Source organism: Bufo bufo, chromosome 3, assembly GCF_905171765.1.
Source record: "Bufo bufo chromosome 3, aBufBuf1.1, whole genome shotgun sequence".
Lineage (NCBI taxonomy): Eukaryota > Metazoa > Chordata > Amphibia > Anura > Bufonidae > Bufo > Bufo bufo.
In genome coordinates this window covers 169,917,962-169,938,425 of record NC_053391.1, presented here as the reverse complement: position 1 = coordinate 169,938,425, position 20,464 = coordinate 169,917,962, and positions in this window count along the sequence as shown.

Below are 20,464 nucleotides of genomic sequence, written 5' to 3'. Positions count from 1 at the left end.
GCGCTCACCTTTTCTTCTATGGTCAAGCCTTTTTTCAGATGCCCCAAACAATCGGAAAGAGACTTCATCGGTGAATATTACTTTGCCCCAGTCCTCAGCAGTCCATTCACCATACTTTCTGCAGAAGATCAATCTGTCCCTGATGTTTTTTTTGGAGAGAAGTGGCTTCTTTGCTGCCCTTCTTGACACCAGGCCATCTTCCAAAAGTCTTCCCCTCACTGTGCGTGCAGATGCGCTCACACCTGCCTGCTGCCATTCCTGCAAGCTCTGCACTGGTGGCACTCCGATCCCGCAGCTGAACCCTCTTTAGGAGACGATCCTGGTGCTTGCTGGACTTTCTTGGACGCCCTGAAGCCTTCTTAACAAGAATTGAACCTCTTTCCTTGAAGTTCTTGATGATCCTATAAATTGTTGATTGAGGTGCAATCTTAGTAGCCACAATATCCTCGCCTGTGAAGCCATTTTTATGCAACGCAATGATGGCTGCACGCGTTTCTTTGCAGGTCACCATGGTTAACAATGGAAGAACAATGATTTCAAGCATCACCCTCCTTTTAACATGTCAAGTCTGCCATTTTAACCCAATCAGCCTGACATAATGATTTCCAGCCTTGTGCTTGTCAACATTCTCACCTGAGTTAACAAGACGATTACTGAAATGATCTCAGCAGGTCCTTTAATGACAGCAATGAAATGCAGTGGAAAGTTTTTTTGGGATTAAGTTAATTTTCATGGCAAAGAAGGACTATGCATTTACATCTGATCACTCTTCATAACATTCTGGAGTATATGCAAATTGCTATTATAAAAACTTAAGCAGCAACTTTTCCAATTTCCAATATTTTTGTAATTCTCAAAACTTTTGGCCACGACTGTAGATTGCTTAGTTAGATTTTCTCATATTCTCTCCCTGAAATCACCAGTCCAGCAGTATCCTCTCCCTACACTTGTAACAGCAGAGTGACGTGCAGTGCTACGTGACCCAAGCTTATATAGAGCCTGCGTTACATGCCGCTCTGGCTAATCACAGCCATGCCATTAGTAGGCATGGCTGTGATGGTTTCAAAGGTCAGACAGTTAAACGCTTGTTGATTGGCTGCTCTGCAGCTTTTTAAAAAGAGCAGAGAAATCACTGAACACCGAACCCGAACCTAAACTTTTACTGTAATGTTCGGGTTCAGGTCCGGGGTCCAAAAATCCTAAAGTTTGGTATGAACCTGAACTTTACAGTTCGGGTTCACTCAACCCTACTTACAAGCAATCACTGTGTTTTTTTTCAAGACAATGGCCAAAAGTGTTATCTTGTGTATTTTAATTAAGTAGAAGAATTTTCCAAACAGTTGTTTTGGCCACGACAAATGTTTTTGCTATCTCTCTGATGGGTTTGTTTTGTTTTTTTCAGCCTAATGATGGCTTGCTTCACTGATAGTGACAGCTCTTTAGATCTCATCTTGAGAGTTGACAGCAACAGATTCCAAATGCAAATAGCACACTTGAAATGAACTCTGGACCTCTTATCTGCTCATTGTAATTGGGATAATTAGGTAATAACACACACCTGGCCATGGAACAGCTGAGAAGCCAATTGTCCCATTACTTTTGGTTCCTTAACAAGCGGGAGGCACATATGTAAACTGTTGTAATTCCTACACCATTCACCTGATTTGGATGTACTGTAAATACCCTCAAATTAAAGCTGACAGTCTGCAGTTAAAGCACATCTTGTTTGTTTCATTTCAAATCCATTGTGGTGGTGTATAAAGCCAAAAATGTTAGAATTGTGTTGATGTCCCAATATTTATGGACCTGACTGTATATGTATCACGAAAAAAAAACCATTCGGATCATAAGTGGCAATCACGAATATTTTATAACACTCTGTCTGCAAATAAAGCGATTGGTCTGACATGCATGTGAAATGTACTCTAATACACTGGTATAATTTTAAATTACTTACAGTGATCAGGAGTTCTTCCTCACTGTCTCGAAAATTGCTTCCAGCCATCTTTTTCAATCGCCTCAATGCGCATTAAGACAATTTTACATGGCAATTTTAGTAATGAAAAAAAAATGTAAACGATGATAGTGAATTGCAAATTCGCAAATATATTACAAATATTCGCCCATATATTTGAGAAATATTGCAAAATCTAATATTGCCCCTTCCGCTCAACATTAGTATAAGCAACCTGTACTGTATTCAGTTCAGAAATAGAGCAGTTGATACTTTCCATCTTAAGTCTGGCTTACAACAAGATTTGACCAATGGCTATATGCGCATTAAGGGGTATTTCCTTAAACCTATAAAGCACAATGTCAATGAGAAAGGATTAGGGACCTAAAGCCCAGTTATCTTCATTATAAACATAAATATAGCCTTCCAAAAATTATAGATATTAGGGCAATCCCACCATGAATAGAAATATGTTTCTGGAACTTGTTATCCCCTCCAGCAAGTAGTGGGGTAGGACACAGAGATGCAAGCAAGGAGAGCCACTAATTTTGACAGCCTAGTGTTTCAAAATACTATAAAATGTCTGTGGGGTCAAAGCACTCACTACACCCACAATAAGTTTGTGGGGTGTAGTTTCCAAAATGCATTCACTTTTAGTGGTTTCCACTGTAGTGTTACCTCAGGGTCTCTTCAAATATAACATAGCACTCAAAAATCATTTCAGCAAAATCTGCCCTCCAAAATCGATGGTGCTCTTTCCCTTCCAAACCCTGCAGCGTGCCCATATAGCAGATTATAAACCACATATGAATTGTTTCTTCAAACTGCTTATTCATTTATTAACCAGATATATGCCTAAATTAGGCATACCTTAGGCTCAATCTGTGACTTTTCCCCGCTCACGCCAGATCTAAAATCGTGGGTGTGGCAAAGGCCGGGGAGGGGACGTGCCAGCTGGCCCATCTCAATTACCATTTTCTATGTCTGCATTAGGCATAGAAAAAGGTCTAAATGTAAGACAGCTACGAAGTAGTGATGTCGCGAACATAAAATTTTCCGTTCGCGAACGGCGAACTCGAATTTCCGCAAATGTTCGCGAACGGGCAAACCGGCCGAACCGCCATAGACTTCAATAGGCAGGCGAATTTTAAAACCAAGAGGGACTCTTTCTGGCCACAATAGTGATGGAAAAGTTGTTTCAAGGGGACTAACACCTGGACTGTGGCATGCCGGAGGGGGATCCATGGCAAAACTCCCATGGAAAATTACGTAGTTGACGCAGAGTCGGGTTTTAATCCATAAAGGGCATAAATCACCTAATAATCCTAAATTTTTTTGAACAACGTGGTTTAAAACATCCAGTGTGTTTATACGATGAGGTATGATGTTGTATCGATCAGGTAGTGTAAGGGTTATGCCCGCTTCACAGACATTGACAGACCAAACTCCCCTTTTAATGCACTGCAAACAACCGCAAACAGTCCATTTGCCCAACCGCAAACTCCCCATTTGCACAAGGTTGGACACCAAGCTAGCCATGTCCCGTTGATGTCATTGAAGGTTTCTTTCTCCACCCAGCCACGTACAACACCAAGGGTCCCCGAAAGGTGAATTGAATAGATTTTTCTAACGGGGAGATGGTTAAAAAAATGCTGGCTCCCTCCCCTTTGTTTGAATCCACGGTCACTGCGTCTGTGCCGTGCAATTTACTGTCACACACGATATGAGTGGTATTTTCTGTAATTCTCTCTTCTCATCAGTTTAATCCCTGTTACGTCCCCAATCTGGGGTCCATTTATTAAATAGATTTTTCGAATGGGGAGATGGTTAAAAAAACGCTGGCTCCATCCCCTTTGTTTGAATCCACGCCACGGTCACTGCGTCTGCGCCATGCAATTTACTCTCACACCCGATATGAGTGCTATTTTCTGTAGTTCTCTCTTCTCATCAGTTTAATCCCTGTTACGTCCCCAATCTGGGGTCCATTTATTAATTAGATTTTTCGAACGGGGAGATGGTTAAAAAAATGCTGGCTCCCTCCCCTTTGTTTGAATCCACGCCACGGTCACTGCGTCTGCGCCGTGCAATTTACTCTCACACCCGATATGAGTGCTATTTTCTGTAGTTCTCTTTTCTCATCAGTTTAATCCCTGTTACGTCCCCAATCTGGGGTCCATTTATTAATTTGATTTTTCGAACGGGGAGATGGTTAAAAAAACGCTGGCTCCCTCCCCTTTGTTTGAATCCACGCCACGGTCACTGCGTCTGCACCGTGCAATTTACTGTCCCACCCGATATGAGTGGTATTTTCTGTTGTTCTCTCTTCTCATCAGTTTTATCCCTGTTACGTCCCCAATCTGGGGTCCATTTATTAAATGGATTTTTCGAACGGGGAGATGGTTAAAAAAACACTGGCTCCCTCCCCTTTGTTTGAATCCACGCCACGGTCACTGCGTCTGCACCGTGCAATTTACTGTCACACCCAATATGAGTGCTATTTTCTGTAGTACTCTCTTCTCATCAGTTTAATCCCTGTTACGTCCCATATCAGGGATTGCCTTTTGTGAAAAAAAATTTAGGCCGGGTACCTTCGACTGCCTTCACAGTGACAGACCAAACTCTGATACACCAAACTGAATTGATTTTAGGAACCGGGAGATGGAAAAAGCTGCTTGGTCGGTCCTTTTACTCCCAAGTTGGGGCACTGCGCGTGCACGGAGCAATGTGCTGTGACACCCTATATAAATGGTGTCTTAACTAGTACTACTACTATCATTATAATCCCTGTTTGTCCCCTTATCGGGGGACGTGTGTCGAATTGATTAACCATTGTCGAATTAACGAACCATTACGACATCCAGCAATAATTTAGTTCTGAGCTTTGTACTTGTTTGTATTGGAATTGATGGGGATTTTTTAAATTGACTGCATTATTTCTAATAAACTATTAAGAGACTTTATTATGATTTTTTTATTTCATGTATTAAAAACCCATACAACATTAATGTTTTTTCTAGGAAAAATAATCCAGCTGATCGCTTTTGGTCTGATCATAATGAAGCAACGGCCTTATCATCTGGGATGTGGCAACATTGCCAACACACTCATAGAGGTGATGATCGCTTCATTGTGATACGCAAGCCCCTTCACCACAACAAGGTAACGATCACGAAGGGGAATTGACACTTGTATGTGCCTTCTTTTTTTTTTTTTTTGATTTTGCAGCCTCAGTGCAGCACCAGAGGCCAGAAAAATTAGGCATGTACACATGTCTGAAAAATAATGGTATTGTTGCAGCCGCTGTTGTAGCAGCAGCCGGAAAAATGTATGTTTTCAAGGCAGAAAGGTGACTAAAACATTGTGGCTTGCACCCTAGTTGCTGGCGGAGAATTCACGAAATTCATCCGGTATGCAGACATTAAATACAGCAGCGTGGGGACCATTTTGAGGCCAAGGCATGTCATCAGGCCTTTTGTTAGTCAAACGTATCCCCCACTGTCAGTCCCTTCGGGATCCATGCCTCATTCATCTTAATGAAGGTGAGGTAATCAACACTTTTTTGACCGAGGCGACTTCTTTTGTCAGTGACAATGCCTCCTGCTGCACTGAAGGTCCTTTCTGACAGGACACTTGAAGCGGGGCAGGCCAGAAGTTCTATCGCAAACTGGGATAGCTCAAGCCACAGGTCAAGCCTGCACACCCAGTAGTCAAGGGGTTCATCGCTCCTCAGAGTGTTGATATCTGCAGTTAAGGCGAGGTAGTCTGCTACCTGTCGGTCGAGTCGTTCTCTAAGGCTGGATCCCGAAGGGCTGTGGCGAAGTGTAGGACTGAAAAAGCTCTGCATGTCCTCCATCAACAACACATCTGTAAAGGGTCCTGTCCTTACCGCCGTGGTCGTGGTAGGAGGAGGATTACTTTCACCTCTTCCCCTGTTAGATTCCCGTTGTGCTGTGACATCCCCCTTATAAGCTGTGTAAAGCATATTTTTTTGTTTTGTTTTGAACTGCTGCATCCTTTCTGACTTTCAGTAAGTTGGCAACATTTCCGCCACTTTCTGCTTATACCCGGGGTCTAGTAGCGTGGCCACCCAGTACAGGTCGTTCTCCTTCATCCTTTTTATACGAGGGTCCCTCAACAGACATGACAGCATGAAAGACCCCATTTGCACAAGGTTGGATGCCGAGCTACTCATTTCCCATTCCTCGTCTTCACTGATGTCATTGACGGTCTGTTCTTCCCCCCATCCACGTACAACACCACGGGTCCCAGATAGGTGACAACAACAAGCACCCTGGGATGCCTGCTGTGGTTGGTCTTCCTCCTCCTCAAAGCCACATTCCTCCTCTGACTCCTCTTCCTCACAATCCTCTTGCAGCGTTGCCGCAGGTCCGGCAAGCGATGATGACAAGGCTGTTTCTGGTGGTGATGGTGACCACAACTCTTCCTCTTCCTCTTCACGCTCATCTACAGCCTGATCCAGCACTCTTCGCAGGGCATGCTACAGGAAGAAAACAAATGGGATGAGGTCGCTGATGGTGTCCTCAAAAGGACTCATGAGCCTACAGGCATTGCGCATGAGCGTCCAGTAACGTGGCAAAAAAATTCCCAGCTCCACAGAGGCTGTCCTAGCACCTCGGTCATACAAATACTCGTTGACGGCTTTTTCTTGTTGGAGCAGGCGGTTGAACATTAGGAGTGTTGAATTCCAACGTGTCGGGCTGTCGCAAATCAAGCGCCTCACTGGCATGTTGTTTCGGCGCTGAATGTCTGAAAAGTGCGCCATGGCCGTGTAGGAACGCCTGAAATGGCCACACACCTTCCTGGCCTGCTTGAGGACGTCCTGTAAGCCTGGGTACTTAGACACAAAGCGTTGTACGATGAGATTCAACACATATGCCATGCACGGCACATGTGACAACTTGCCCAAATTCAATGCCGCCAACAAATTGCTTTCATTGTCACACACCACTTTGCCGATCTCCAGTTGGTGCGGGGTCAGCCACTGATCCACCTGTGCGTTAAGGGCGGACAGGAGTGCTGGTCCGGTGTGGCTCTCTGCTTTCAGGCAAGTCAACCCCAAGACAGCGTGACACTGTCGTATCCGGGATGTGGAGTAGCCCCTGGGGAGCTGGGGAGTGCCATTGATGTGCAGCCAGACGCCGCAGCAGAAGAGGACTCAGCCGAGGAGGTTATTGAAGAAGATAAAGTAGGAGGAGTAGAGGAGGTGGCAGTAGGCCTGCCTGCAAGTCGTGGCGGTGTCACCAACTCCGCTGCAGAGCCACGCATTCCATGCTTGTCAGCCATCAGCAGGTTGACCCAATGCGCAGTGTACGTGATATACCTGCCCTGACCGTGCTTTGCAGACCAGGTATCAGTGGTCAGATGGACCCTTGCCCCAACACTGTATGCCAGAGATGCCATGACTTCCTTTTTAATCACTGAGTAGAGGTTTGGGATTGCCTTTTTTGAAAAAAAAATTTGTCCGCTTACCTTCGACTGTGGTGTCCCAATAGCGACAAATTTTTTGAAGGCCTCAGACTCCACCAGCTGTTATGGTAAAAGCTGGCGGGCTAAGAGTTCCGTCAAGCCAGCTGTCAGACGCCGAGCAAGGGGGTGACTCTGTGACACTGGCTTCTTACGCTCAAACATTTCCTTGACAGACACCTGACTGTGGGCAGATGAGATGGAACTGCTGAAGGTGAGAGGCGGAGTGGCGGGTGGTTGAGAGGGGGCAAGGAGGACAGCAGTGGTTGACGTGGCTGAAGATGCTAGACCAGGAGGAGGATGGTGGCTTTGAGTTTGTGTGCTGCTTGTACTCATGTGTTGATCCCATAGGCGTTTGTGATGTGCGATCATGTGCCTTTGCAAAGCAGTTGTACCGAGGTGGGTGTTGGACTTCCCACGACTCAGTTTGTTTTCGCACAAGTTGCAAATGGAATTGCTGTTATCAGAGGCAGACACACAAAAAAAATGCCACACTGCTGAGCTTTGCAATGACGACATTCTGGTGGTGGCAACAGCATGCGTTGATTGGCGTGCTGTCTGGCTGACCCCGGGTGCCGATACATGCTGTCTGACTGTGCGACTAGCTCCTTGCGACGATCTCCCCCTGCTTCCAACTCGTCTCCTCCTTCTCTCTGTCTCCCCTTCTGAACTTTCCCCCTCTTCTTCTTCTCTTCGAGCAGGCACCCACGTGGCATCCACGGACACATCGTCATCATCAACCACTTCACTTGTATCCGACACCTCAGCAAAGGAATCAGCAGCGGGTACAAAATCATCATCCTCATCACACTGTACGTCCATGTGTGTAATGCTGCCTGACTGAGACATATCCCTGTTATCTCCATCCTCTGGCAATAATGGTTGCACATCACAAATTTCATCCAACTGATGTGTAAATAACTCCTCTGAGGGATCAAGTGAAGCGACTGTGGTGGTAGTGGTGGTGGTGGCGGTGGGCGGGAGAGTGGTAACTTGAGAGCAGGTGACCAAAGCTGAGCTGGAGGAGGATGGTGCGTCAAGGTTCTTAGCGGAAGTTGTTTTAGATTGGGTGTCCTGTGTAAGCCAGTCAACTATTTTCTCCGAATTTTTTGGGTTCAGGGTACGTTGCTTCTGAACCCTGGGCATTATTCCAGGGCCAGTGGAAATCACAGCACCACGACCACGATGGCCCCTGCGGGGTGGCCTGCCTCTGCCTGTCATTTTTTTTTAGATAAGTGGTGCTATGCGTGCAAGGTACTGTGCCACCATATATAAGTGGTGGGCAGTGGGCACAGTACAGTCTGTGTGGGACTGACACACACTGGCTTGCAACTGGGATTATATCACAGAAAAATATAAAATTAAATTTTTTTTATCTGCAAGGTATTTGTGAGTGACACCCTGTAACGGTATGAGCGGAGGGCCAGACACACACTGGTTTGTAACTGGGATTATATCACAGAAAAATATTAAATTGATTTTTTTTTATCTGCAAGGTATTTGTGAGTGACACCCTGTAACGGTATGAGTGGTGGGCCAGACACACACTGGTTTATAACTGGGATTATATCACAGAAAAATATTAAATATAATTTTTTTTATCTGCAAGGTGTTTGTGAGTGAGTGACACCCTGTAACGGTATGAGTGGTGGGCCAGACACACACTGGTTTGTAACTGGGATTATATCACAGAAAAATATTTAATTTAATTTTTTTTATCTGCAAGGTATTTGTGAGTGACACCCTGTAACGGTACGAGTGGTGGGCCAGACACACACTTGTTTGTAACTGCGATTATATCACAGAAAAATATAAAATAGATTTTTTTTTATCTGCAAGGTATTTGTGAATGAGTGACACCCTGTAACGGTATGAGTGGTGGGCCAGACACACACTGGTTTGTAACTGGGATTATATCACAGAAAAATATTAAATAGAATTTTTTTTAATCTGCAAGGTATTTGTGAGTGACACCATGTAACGGTATGAGTGGTGGGCCAGACACACACTGGTTTATAACTGGGATTATATCACAGAAAAATATTAAATATAATTTTTTTTATCTGCAAGGTGTTTGTGAGTGAGTGACACCCTGTAACTGTATGAGTGGTGGGCAAGACACACACAGGTTTGTAACTGCGATTATATCACAGAAAAACATTAAATTGAATTTTTTTATATCTGCAAGGTATTGTCTGTCACACCCTGTATGAATGGTGTGCACACAGTTCTGTCTGTGGGCCAGACAGTCACTCACTGGCTTGCAACTGCGATTATATCACAGAGAAATAATCAATTTAATTTTTTTTATCTGCAAGGTATTGTCTGTGACACCCTGTATGGATGGTGTGCACACAGTACTGTCTGTGGGCAAGACACTCACTGGCATGCAACTGCGATTATATCACAGATAAATAATAAATTTAATTTTTTTTATCTGCAAGGTATTTTTTGTCACACCCTGTATGAATGGTGTGCACACAGTACTGTCTGTGACTTAGCCTGCAGCCTCTCACACAACACGGGCAGGCAACTGCAATATATATAATCCCTATTAGACCAGCAGCAGCAGCACTCTCCCTCCTCTCACTAAGAATGCAGCTTCCGAATGAATCTAAAATGGATGCTGTCCAGGGGGTGGGAGGGTCTGGGAGGGAGGGTCTGCTGCTAATTTGGCTGGAATGTGTCTGCTGACTGTGAGGTACAGGGTCAAAGTTTACTCAATGATGATGTATAGGGGGCGGACCGAACATCGCATATGTTCGCCCACCGCGTTGAACGCGAACAAGCTATGTTCGCCGGGAACTATTCACCGGCGAAGTATTCGGGACATCTCTACTAGGAAGCTGTCTTACATTTAGAACTGGTGGAGGATCCGCCAAAGTTATGAAGAGGCCTGTGCGGCGGATCCATCGCCAGATTAGGGGTTTATTAAGTCTGGCATCTAAAATGCCGGTCTTAATAAATGTGCCCCTAAATGTTTCCAAATTTCATGTAAATTTTGAATAAAATAAATAAATAAAGGTAAAACATATTGACCCAAATTTATCACGAGCATAAAATTCAAGGTGTCTCGAAAAGAAATCGCAGAATGTCTTGCATTGAATTGAACAGACACATGTCAGTTTTATAAAAATTGGCCGTCAGGAAGGTAAATACTGGCCCTGCCTTGAAGGTGTTAATGGCAAAGGTCAGTAGTGATGGACGAACATCAGTCGTGACGATTCGCAAAAGTGCGTTTGCAATCAAATGTTCGCGAACTGAGCGTTCGCGGCGGGCCCCATTCACTTTAATGGCAGGCGAACCTGAAAAACCATCAGGTCATATTTGCAGCCAGCAAACACTTACTAGAAGTACACAAATAGTCCCACAACATGGACAGTGATATACCAGAGGGGCCCACAATGTATTTCCCACAATGTATTTTAATCAGGGGCCATTTTTATGCGTCTTAAAAGGAAACTCTCAAAAATGTGCTCTGCTGGAGCCTAGAAAATTTTCATTTTAGGCCATGGGAGTACGGTCTCCAAAAATTAGGCATTCACCTGACAGAAAAGAACTTGTGATTATGTGGCTGGAAGTACATTAGGGGGTCACTGGCTGAAAATTTTACTGTTGGCCATTACAGGCCCCAAAAATTAGGCATTCACCTCACAGAAAAGAACTTGTGATGATGTGGCTGGAGATACATTAGGCGGTCACTGGATAAAAATAGAACTGTCGGCCAGTACAGGCCCCAAAAATTAGGCATTCACCTCACAGAAAAGAACTTGTGATTCTGTGGCTGGAGGTATATTAGGCGGTCACTGGATAAAAATAGAACTGTAGGCCACTGGAGTAGAGGCCCCAAAATTAGGCATTCACCTGACAGAAAAGGCCTTTTATGCTTCTGTATATACATAAGACAAGGACCATTCTTTGTTCTGGGTGGTGGCGGATATGTGTGGGCTGGCATGAGGAAATTCAATTACACGTGGTTCTCTCAGGTGTAGAATTCCTCCAAGATCCATGCCTCCTTCAATATTAGAAATATGTGGTAGTCCACACATATATGATGTAGTCCACACTGTTGTGAGCTAGGCGAGTGCGCTTATCGGTCACTACCCCTCCTGCTGCGCTGAGCGTCCTTTCAGGCAGGACACTCAACGAGGGGCAAGCCAAGAGTTTCATGGCAAATTGTGCCAGCTCTGGCCACAGGTCAAGCCTGCACACCAAGTAGTCCAGGGGTTCCTCACTTCTCAGAGTGTCCACATTGGCCGTTAACCCGATGTGGTCGGACACCTGTTGGTCTAGGCGTTCCTTGAGGCTGTATCTGGAGGGTTGCTGTCGATGGGTTGGCTACAAGAATGATCTCATATCCGAAGTGAACAACACATCTTCAAAGCGTCCTCTTCTTGCAGGCGCAGTAGGATTGGTACCCGCACATGTTTTGCTGTGGGTGGAAATTCGTCTGCCAGGACCCGCAACAGCAGAATGCAGCATCTTTTGCAGCAAGGCCTGGAAATGCTGTATTCTGACAGCAGTCTGTGATGCTGGTAACATGTCCGCCATTTTGTGTTTGTACCGGGGGTCTAAGTTTGTTGCCACCCAGTACTGGTACTTGCACTTTATGCTTTTTATATGGGGGTCCCTCTGCAGACACTGGAGCATGATGGCCCCCATTTGCATTAAATTGGAAGTGGTAGAGCGCCCTGGCTCCTGCTCATCGCCCAGGAGAATGTCGTCCTCGGTCTCCTTCCCCCAGCCACGGACAACACCATGGATCCCTGAAAAGTTTGAAGTCCCCCTCAAAGCCTTGCCCCTCCTCTTCCTCCCCACAGGCACCATCCTTCTCTGACTCCTCTTCAGACTCCTACTGACTTGTCTCAAATGGAGTAGCCCCCCCAGGAAATCATCCAGCATTGCGACTTCCTCATCTTCCTGCTCCTCAATGGCTTGATCAATGACAAGACGCAATGCACGCTCCCGAAAGAAGGCATAAGGTACGATCTCACTGATGGCGCCCTGGCTGCAGCTGACCAGTTTGGTGATCTTATCAAACGGCCGCAGAAGTCTGCATGTGTCGCACATGAGCAGCCACTGTCTCGATTAAAAGAAACCAAGCTCCCCAGAACCTGACCTGCTGCAGAGTTTGTACAGGTAGACGTTAATAGCACATTGCTGTTGAAGCAGCCTATCAAGCACATACAAGGTGGAGTTCCAGCGCGTCGGGCTGTCACAAACCAGACATCTGACGTGCATGTGGTGTCTCCGCTGAACTTCAGCAAGGCGAGCCATGGCGGTGTAAGATCTTCCTGGCCTGCCACAAGAGGTTCTGTGGCAGGCCTGCATGCAATCCGTGGCGGTAACACCAAATCCACATGGGAGCCACAGGTTACATGCTTGACGGCCATCAGAAGGTTTACTAAGTGGACAGTAAAAGTTATGTACCTTCCCTGCCCGTGTTTGCTAGACGACGTGTCTGTGGTAAAATGTATCTTGGCAAAGACAATGTGTGCCAGAGATATATTCCCTTGCCACTGAACATGGCCATATAGCTCTGGGATGCCCTTCTGGGAGAAATATTTCCTTCCGGGGACCTTCCATTGCGGTGTGCCAATGGTCACAAATTTTCTAAAGGCCTCCGAGTCCACCAGTTTATATGGCAGTAGTTGTCGGGCTAGCAGTTCCAAAAAGCCAGTGGTCAGCCATTAGGCAAGAGGGTCATCATCTTTTTACTTTCGAACATTTGGGCCACGGAAGCCTGCCTTTTGCCAGATGAATGCGACAATGGCACGGTGAAAGGTGTAGTGGAGGACAAATGGGAGGATAAAGGAGAAGAGGGAGGTGGAGCGCCAGGAGTGTGGCTTTGTGGGTTCTGACGGCGTTGCTCCCACTGGGTTTGGTGATGGGAGGCCAGGTGCCTTCTTAGGGCGGTCGTCCCTTGTTGAGTGTTGGGCTTACCGCAACTTATGCGTTGACAGCACAGGCTGCAGATGGCAACACTATTGTCAGCAACTGACACTTTAAAAAAAGCCCACACTCCTGAGCCATTTGCCGGCATCCTGGAGCGCCAGATGTGACCGTGCATGCTGGATGGCTAGCTCTAGATACATTTGCAGTCTGCTTTTTGCCTCCTGTGCCCTGTGAGCTGTCCCTGCTTCTCCTCCCTCTCTGCTGCACCATCTCACCCTATGAACTCCCCTACTCTTCCTCTTTTGTGGGCACGTCATCATCCTCACCTTCACCACCACTGAAATTTGAGATCTCAGAGTAGCTAGCAACAGCGGGGACCTCCTTCCTTGGGCTGATCCGGGTACTGTCATCAGACCACTGGGTGGCGGCCGTTGCTACCTTCTCTTCCTCATCCGATGTCAAGAATGGCTGCGCATCGGTAAGAGCTGGGAATGGATGGGGAATTAATTCCTCTGACTCACGTGGAGGGGCTATGGTGATGGTGGTGGATTTGGGGGTGCACACAGCTAAGAGTAAGGAGGGTGTAGATACAGAAGATGAGAAGGGTGCAGAAGTGGAAGGGTGAGTGAGGCACTCAACCAACTCTTGTGCCTCCTTTGAAGTAATTCTCCTTCTCCAACTTCCCACTTAGGCTCCTGCCTGGTGCACCTGCCTGACCCCTACCACCCCTGTGGAACGGCCTGCCTCTTCCTCTGCCTGTCATTTTCAAAATTACCCTGTGCCTAAGTCCCTAGAGAAGAGCAGTATTTGTAGAAGCAGGTATATTGCAGGCCTCAATCAATATTTGGTGGAAGCAGATATATCTAACCCCTTAATCAGTCTTTTGTGGAAGCAGGTATATCACACCCCTCAGTCAGTTTTTTTGGGGGAAACTGGTATAGCACACCTGTTGCAATTAGTTGTTATAATAGCGTTTGTCCCTCTATATAGCTGTGGTATCACAGCAGAAACACACACAACTGCTACATAGTTCAAATGCACTATATAGAAAGTATATTATAGGTATATCCTACCCCTGCCTAAATCAGTGTTTTTGAAGGGAAACTAGTATATCACACCCGTTGCAATTGGTTGTTGCCATAGCGTTTGTCCCTCTATATAGCTGCAGTATCGCAGCAGAACCGCACATAACGGCTACATAGTTCAAAAGCACTATTTAGAAAGTATATTATAGGTATATAACACCCCTGCCACAATCAGTTTTTTTTGGGGGCAACTGGTATATCACACCCGTTGCAATTAGTTGTTCCAATAGCGTTTGTCCCTCTATATAGCTGCAGTATTGCAGTAGAACCGTACACAACTGCTGCGCAGTTCAAATGTACTATATAGAAAGTATATTATAGGTATATCACACCACTGAATTAATCAGTTTTTTGGGGGGGCAACTGGTATATCACACCCTTTCCAATTAGTTGTTCCAATAGCGTTTGTCCCTCTATATAGCTGCAGTATCGCAGCAGAACCGCACACAACTGCTGCACAATACAAATGCACTATAGTATACTTTCTATGTTAGAAAGTATATTATAAGTATATCACACCCCTCTATATATCACACCTATCAATAGCACACCTATACCAGTCCTTAAAAGCACTTTTGTGGCCCTATTAGCTAGCATTTTGTGTCCCTAAAAGCCTGTCCCTGCTCCACAAAGCAACCTCTCCCTACACTGACAAAATACAGAATGTAAAATCGGGTTCTGTTATAGGGTGGGGGTGTGTCCATGTTCTGAAACGTCTCAATTAGCTGTCCTGTCCCACCTGATGGATGTATCAATGCAAAATAATATGGTGCACGCAAACATCGCCATATGTTCACATGTTCTGCGGATCGCGAACGCTTAAAGTTCGCTGCGAACTGACCGCTGGGTGAACCGCAAGGCCATCACTAGAGGTCAGTAGTTCCTAGGATATTTGTTTGTTCTTTCCTTTTGGAGAGGATGATGCAAGCCATCTGTATCAGTTTCATTTTATTAGCCCAAGCTGTGCAGAATACACAGCTCATTAATCATAGTTTTTCTTATCAGAACCCTTAGTAATATGCAATAATGCTGGGAGGCTTAAAACTTTTACTTTTCATCATTACTTTTTAATCTCTTAATTCACTACTTGACTATTTGCGATTTATTTAGTGGTTTGTAAACTCCCAAAGAGCATGTTCTCTTTCCTTCTTGACATCCATGCCTTCGTTATACATTACAAGATCTTCCAGTGCCTGTGTCAGGAAAATGTCCATGGGTGTTAGCTTTTGAAGAAAATATGTTTTCAAATAAACATGAACGCAGCTTCAATTCCCTGTTGCAAATAGTCAGAATATCTCCACTGTGTTTCTGAAATGAGAGCATAACCAAATTCTAAATGCTAATGTAGACTAGACATCTGTTTCTTTGTTGTACATTTTGATAAAAAAAAATGTATGGCAGTGCATGCATTTCTGAACACTGGGAAACTGGTTGTGGGATCGAATAAAAATCTGATGTTGGCATCTAATGTTTGTTTATTTTATTTAGATAGAATGTGTTGAATTTATCTATCTGCATGGTCTTGTTGTGCTTTCATGCTGAAAGAGCCAACGCGATCAAATGTTCACGAACAGCAATTTCGCAACGGGCCCCATTCACTTTAATGGCAGGCGAACCTGAAAAAACTTCAGGTCAGATTTGCAGCCACCAAATACTTAGTAGAAGTGCACAAATTGTCCCACAACATGGACAGTGACATACCAGAGGGGGATCAATGGCAAAAATTCCCACCAAAAATATGTATTTTAATCAGGGGCAATTTTTATGCATCTTAAAGGGAAACTGTCAAAAATGTGCCCTGCTGGAGCCTAGAAATTTTTTATTTTAGATCACGAGAGTACAGGCTCCAAACATTAGGCATTCACCGGACAGAAAATATCAAGCGATTATGTGGCTGGAGATATATTAGACGGTCATTGGATATCAATTTTACTGTAGGCCAGTGGTCTACAGGCCCCAAAAATTATTCATTCCCTGTAGAGAAAAGAACAATTGATAATGTGGCTGGAGGTACATTAGGCGGTCATTGTATAATAATTTTACTGTTGGCCAGTTAGATTACAGGCCCCAAAAATTATGCATTCACTGTACATAAAAGATCTAGTGATTATGTTGCTGGAGGTATATTAGACAGTCAATGGATATCAATTTTACCGCAGGCCAGGGGAGTACAGGCCCCAAACATTAGGCATTGACCATACAGAAAACATCAAGTGTTTATGAGGCTGGAGGTATATAAGACAGTCATTGGATTACAATTTTACTTCAGGCCAGTGGAGTACATGCCCCAAAAAATATTCATTCAACGTACAGAAAAAAACAAGTGATTATATGGCTGAAGGTATATTAGACGGTCATTGGATATCAATTTTAATGCAGGCCAGGGGAGTACAGGCCCCAAACATTAGGCATTGACCATACAGAAAACATCAAGTAATTATGAGGCTGGAGGTATATTAGACAGTCATTGGATTACAATTTTACTTCAGGCCAGTGGAGTACATGCCCCAAAAAATATTCATTCAACGTACAGAAAAGAACAAGTGATTATGTGGCTGGAGGTATATTAGACGGTCATTGGATATCAATTTTACTACAGGCCAGTGGAGTACAGGCCCCAAACATTAGGCATTCACCGGACAGAAAACAACAATTGATAATGTGGCTGGAGGTACATTATCACGACCGGCGTGCCGATCACATACGTGACGCAAAGGGAGGGAAAAGGGAAGGCCCTGTCCAAGGGAGAGGGAAAGGTGGTGACTCCTAACTCACCTTGAGGCTGGCACCTGACTGCCTTGACGTCCCTAGACGGGTTTCTCACCCGTACGTCGATCACGTGCCTAAACCCTGGCTTTCCCTAAGATGAGCCCTAAGCAGTAAATAGGGCGGTGGGGACACTAGTGCTCACCACTAACACTAAAGGAAAACACCAAGGAGAGGACAGACAATACAGACAAAACATATAATCCCAGGTGGGCGACAACAGCGGACAACAAAAGCCCAACAGGGACCCGGAGGGTAACGCTCTGGAACAACAACCAGGAATCACAGCTACACAGCTCCAGTGGGTCAGTATAGAAGTCCAGGCAGGAAGCTCTATATCTGGCAACCAGAGAAGTGGGAGGGAGAATATAAGGAGGTTGGGAGTGACGGACAAGAAACAGCTGAGGAGAAGAAGCTACGGATCCCTGAGTGAGACAAAAAGGATTGCAAGGCAAACACAGAAAGCTTCCATTAAGAAACAGCGCGATCTTTAGGCATATAGCGCGCAGCCACCCGCTGCGACTTCCTGACCCTGGGTATAACGGAGTCAGACGTGGCTCTTGACACCCTCGTGACAGTACCCCCCTTTCCACGAGGATGAGAGGCATGGAAAGCCTGAACTAACCTGTTGGCGTTTACCTCTGACGCTGGAACCCACATTCTTTCCTCGGGATCGTAACCCCTCCAATGCACCAGATATTAAAGAGAGCGGCAGATCCGACGAGAATCAACAATTTTGGATATTTGAAACTCCAGATTGCCATCAACAATAACAGGAGTGGGTGGCAGCGGTGACGGTTCTAGAGATGGAACATACTTTTTGAGTAACGACTTATGGAAGACGTTATGGATTTTAAAAGTCTGAGGTAGCTCCAGGTGAAAAGCCAAGGGGTTAATGATGGCTACTATTTTGTAAGGACCAATGAACCTAGGACCCAGTTTCCAAGAGGGAACCTTTAACTTAATATTCCTAGTAGATAACCACACATAGTCATTCACTCCTAGGTCTGGACCTGGCGACCGTTTCTTATCATGTCAGTAAGGGGTTCCCTATTGCCAATATCATAGTTCTTATCAGCCATGCATTTATATTTACCTCCCATATTCCTCAAGTTAGCTTGCACCTTCTGTCATACAGATGAAAGAGATGACGAAAACCATTCCTCTTCGGGAACCCCTGATGACCCCCCTTCTTTGAAAGTACAGAATTGGGGATGAAAACCATATGCACCAAGAAATGGTGACTTGCCAGTGGATTCCTGACGGCAATTATTTATAGAAAACTCAGCTAACGGTAAATATGATGACCACACCTCTTGGTTTTCAGACACAAAACACCTTAGGTATGTCTCAAGGTTTTGGTTGGTACGCTCAGTCTGTCCATTCCACTGAGGATGGAAAGCTGAGGAAAAGGACAAGTGTACCCCAAAACGGGAACAAAAAGCTTTCCAAAATGTAGAAATAAACTGGGTTCCCCAATCCGAACAACATCGGAAAGGACCCCGTGAAGCTTCACGATTTCCCTGATGAACACCTGAGCAAGAGTCTTAGCATTAGGTAGTGCGGGTAATGCAATAAAGTGTACCATTTTGCTAAACCTGTCTACTACTACCAAGATAACTGCTTTACCCGCAGACAAAGGTAAGTCAGTGATGAAATCCATTGATAGATGTGTCCATGGCCTATTAGGAATGACAAGTGGCAATAAAGACCCTGCTGGACTTTTATGAGAGACTTTCGCGCGTGCACAAGTAGAACAAGTAGACACAAAATCCATTACATCCTGACGCAACCTTGGCCACCAAAAACGACGAGACAATAGCTCCAAGGTTGCTTTTCTACCCGGGTGCCCAGCAAGTGCCGAGTTATGATGTTCCTTTAATAATTCGAGATGCAGGTTTAACGGTACTAACAAATTCTCTGAGGGGCAAGAGACTGTGGTGTCCCCCTGGGCCTCTAACACCTTTCCCTCCAGAACAGAGTGTACAGCAGAGACAACCACTCCTCTTTGTAAAATGTGTACCGGATCACCCACATTACCCCCTCCAGGGAAACTACGAGATAATGCATCTGGCTTGGTATTTTTTGCCCCAGGACGATAGGTGATGAAAAAGTTAAACCTGGTAAAAAATAGCGACCACCTAGCTTGTCTAGGGGTGAGACGCTTACCTGATTCGAGGTACAGAAGGTATTTGTGGTCCGTAATCACTGTGACGGGGTGGATTGCCCCCTCTAAAAAGTGACGCCATTCTTCAAACGCTAGTTTAATAGCTAATAGTTCCCTATTGCCAATATCATAGTTCGTTTCCGCTGCAGATAGTTTTTTTTAGAAAAGAAAGCGCAAGGACGCCATTTGCCAGGAGACGGACCCTGAGACAGTACAGCCCCCACTCCCACCTCTGACGCATCTACTTCAACAATAATAGGCTGGGAGACATCAGGTTGGATTAGTACAGGTGCCGAGGTAAACCTCTCTTTTAGAGAGGAAAATGCAATTTTAGCGGCGTCAGACCATTTAGAAAATCAGTCCCCTTCCTAGTCATGTCAGTAAGGGGTTTGACAATCACAGAATCATTTTTAATGACCTTTCTATAGAAATTTGCGAAACCCAAGAACCGTTGCAGTGCTTTAAGGTTCTCAGGAAGATCCCAATCTAAAATTGAAGATAAAAGATATCCCAGGAACTGTATCTCCTGAACGGCAAAGACACACTTTTCAATTTTCGCATATAATTTATCCGTCTGTAGGACCTGCAGTACCTGTCTGACATGTACCTCATGTGTTTTCAGATCAGACGAATAAATTTAAATATCTCTAGGTATATCACCACAAACCTGCCAATAAGATGACTAAAAATATAATTAACAAAATGTTGGAAGACAGCAGGAGCATTGGTCAGACCGAAAGGCATGACTAGATTTTCATAATGCCCCTCAGGGGTGTTAAAAGCTGTATTCCACTCATCCCCTTCCTTGATACGAATCAGATTGTAGGCCCCCCTAAGATCAAGTTTGGAGAACCACCTAGCACCCGCAATCTGATTAAACAGGTCAGGAATGAGAGGAAGAGGGTATGGGTCTCGGATGGTTATCCGGTTTAGTTCGCGGAAATCTAGGCAAGGACGCAGGCCCCCATCTTTCTTTTTAACAAAGAAAAACCCTGCAGCCACGGGTGATGAAGAGGGTCTGATGTGTCCCTTAGCCAGACTCTCGGAGATATAATCTTTCATGGCTTGTCTCTCGGGACCGGAAAGATTATATAACCTGGTCTTGGGTAATTT